Here is a 251-nt window from a genome sequence, read left to right on the forward strand (position 1 = left end):
AGCTCTGAGGGAGGGGTTCAGGACACAGCTCCTGCTCTTTCCCCGTCTCTTCCCCTGGCCCTTTTTTGTTTCTTTTCGTTACTTGACCCTGCAGTGCAGACAGAAAAGTGTTTTTCTCTTAATACCGGTTTGAGATTGGATTTTGGAGACCCCTTCTGCCCATCCCGCCCTGGGAAACGCTGCTTGATATCGCTGGACCCCTCGCAGCTGGGATCCCGCTGTGGACTGCTTCTGCTCTTGTGACGGCGGGG

Source organism: Cariama cristata, unplaced genomic scaffold, assembly GCF_000690535.1.
Source record: "Cariama cristata isolate BGI_N322 unplaced genomic scaffold, ASM69053v1 scaffold28559, whole genome shotgun sequence".
NCBI classification, from domain to species: Eukaryota; Metazoa; Chordata; class Aves; order Cariamiformes; family Cariamidae; genus Cariama; species Cariama cristata.